Source organism: Somniosus microcephalus, chromosome 8 (genome assembly GCF_052327205.1).
Source record: "Somniosus microcephalus isolate GS21.2 chromosome 8, FLI_Smic_1.0, whole genome shotgun sequence".
In the NCBI taxonomy this organism is placed as follows: domain Eukaryota; kingdom Metazoa; phylum Chordata; class Chondrichthyes; order Squaliformes; family Somniosidae; genus Somniosus; species Somniosus microcephalus.
This window is the reverse complement of record NC_140994.1, coordinates 69,078,321-69,081,150: the sequence shown is the minus strand read 5'-3', so window position 1 is coordinate 69,081,150 and position 2,830 is coordinate 69,078,321. Positions and strand designations below refer to the sequence as shown.

General features: G+C 49.7%; 1 pseudogene; it reads left to right on the top strand.

The window, feature by feature from the left end:
- Nucleotides 1–303: 303 nt before the first annotated feature.
- Nucleotides 304–807, top strand: LOC147113614 (mitochondrial mRNA pseudouridine synthase RPUSD3-like; annotated as a pseudogene).
- The last annotated feature ends 2,023 nt before the right edge of the window (nt 808–2,830 follow it).

Genomic DNA, 2,830 nt, shown 5'->3' with positions numbered 1-2,830 from the left:
ACCAATTGTAGTCGACATTTTCCTCGAGATTCAAGCGCTCTGGTGGCTTCAAATTCTCCATGTCGCTTTTCACAATTTTCAGCAGATCTTCACCACCCTGGTACCATGTTATGTTCATTAATAACTTGACATTCTTATGCCCGGGGGCCTGAGAGATGGCAGCTGATTGCAGCGAGTCCCGGGAAACCAGGAGAGCTGCAGTGTGAGAACCACACACGTTGTCAGCGCAGGAGGAGGCTATTGGGCCCATCCCTGGAGCAACTGAAAAACCAACCCCCCTGCCCTGCTCTCCATGGCACTGGGATGAACCGCATATGGAAGCAAATTCAGACAGGAAGTGTGACTCGGATAGCAGCCATGCAGGGACGTTCCTGTTTTTTCATACAAAGACTTGTGACTAACTCAGCATCGCGTCTCTCTAGTACAGTGTTCTGGTACGATATACAGCTGAAGGAGCAGATACATGAACATAGACAGCATTTGAAAAAAGGCAAAGCTGTTAGTATCCTCCGGGATCCAGGCATCCCGGTGCTCAGAAATCTGAGCAGAGAAGAGCTCCTGGAACTGATGGCAACCAGTGTGGTATACCAGGAGAATCCTCTGATTGGCATCAATAAGCCTCCAGGGCTCCCCATCACAGGTAAAGAGCTCTGCTTGACCTCACTACTTCCAGAACTTCAGCAGTGATTGCATCTTTCAAAAGAGCTCCATATTGTAAAAGCAAGTAACACGGACTATTCTGGCCTGGTTCTGCTTTCCACCTGTCACCAAACCACCAAACACATTGAGGATGCTTTTCTGGACTGATGGACATTGTGACATCCTGGATGTTTTTACATGCAATAGCACCCTCTGGTGGCAGTTATTGTGTTAACAGTTTGTAAGCTGGAAAGGTCATCTGTTCCTTTCTTCCTGTGTGAGGTCATTTGACCTTTGTTCCTTTCTTCCTGTGAGAGGTCATTTGGCCTTCTTTCCTTTCTTCCTGTGAGAGGTCATTTGACCTTCTTACCTTTCTTCCTGTTGACCCCAGGAAGCAGTTTTACCAGGAAGAACCTGACTTAAGTAATGGAGAATTCCATGAGGGATTTTCAATCCAGTGTAATCTGACTTCATATGTTAGGCCAAACGCAATATCTTTTCACAAATTTGTTCAAGTAAAAGCTTCAAAACAGCAACCGCTTCAGGAAGAATTATTATGAATGAGTGTTTAACTTGCTGGATAGCTAGATAGGAGCACGTCTAGCGCGGCCAGTACAGTGAAAAGATATCAGTGAAAAGATATCAGTGAAAAGATAGCAATACGGCTAGCTGTGAAGAGCGGAGCAGGAGGAACCCAGAGTAAGCCTTAACCTCGTAGAGCACATCTACCTCACATCAACATGTCAGAAGATAATAGCGAAAATGCTTTGCAGCAAGTAGAAGACCTTAAACAGGCAGACGAAACTGTAGAACGTGACAATCGGTCTATAAGCACCGGTTACTACAGGTCGCAAGTTGGCTCACGGTCATCGGGTGGTTCTAGAGTAAGCATAGCCCTTGCCAGAGCACGGGCTAAACTAGTAGCAGCTCAAGCCAGAGCTGCGCATACGGACAGTGAAATAGAAATAAAAGTAAGTCAGGCCCGTCTCCAAGCTGAATTCCAAGCGGAACAGGCCTGACACCAAGTGGAACAGGCCCGACACCAAGTGGAACGCCAGGCTGAACAGGCCCGACACCAAGTGGAACGCCAGGCTGAACAGGCCCGACACCAAGCGGAACAGGCCCGACACCAAGTGGAACGCCAGGCTGAACAGGCCCGTCTCCAAGCGACATTAGAGGCTCTGCAGCAACAAAAAGAGATAGATGCTGCATTAGCCGAGACACAAGTATTCGAGGCAATTTTGGAGGGAGCTGATCCCGAGACAGCTTACAAACCTTTAATTCCCGTTCCGTGGCAGAGTCCACGACAGCGCACCATAGATTACGTGAGCGACCATGCCGACATACAGTTTACAGGAGAAAGGGATGGAAGCCCGCACATCTCTACAGATGCAAACACTTCATATAACATGCCACAAGTTGCCAACCAAGGTCAAAGCAGACGGCGTGCCTCAAGCCGCAGAGTCTCCACTAGCAGAACTGAAGACACAGTGCAAAGGAATAGGACGCCGAATAGAGAAAGTCGGAGGCAAATCCCCTCTCGGTCCCTTGAGACCCCCAACAGAGCCCCCAGCCAAGGCAACCCTGGCCCAGGTCCCAGCACCTACGACCTCGCCAAATACCTTGCACACACCCACCTGGTGACTTCGGGGTTAATCAAGTTTGATGACAGGCCAGAGAATTATCGGGCTTGGAAGTCCTGCTTCCACGATGCCATATCGGGCTTAGACCTGTCGACAGGAGAAGAGCTCGGCCTCCTTATCAAGTGGCTCGGCCCAGAGTCCGCCTGACAGGACTGCAGGATAAAAGCGGCCAATGTGGGGCAGCTGCCAGAGGGGTTGAAGAAGGCTTGGGTGAGGCTGGAAGAAAGCTACGGCTCGCCCGAAGCCATTGAAAGGGCTCTCTTTGACAGGTTGGCGAACTTTCCGAGGTTGACGAGTAGGGAACCCCAGAAGCTTCGCGACCTTGGAGATCTGCTGTCGGAACTCGAAGCCGCAAAGCAGGACGGCTACCTACCCGGTCTATCGTACTTAGACACTTCCAGAGGGGTAAGTCCCATCATTGAGAAGCTTCCATTTAACCTGCAAGAGAAGTGGATAACGTTTGGATCAAAGTTCAAGCTAAAGCACAATGTGGCGTTCCCACCATTCTCTGCGTTCGTTAAATTCATCCGTAAAGAAGCCAAAGCCAG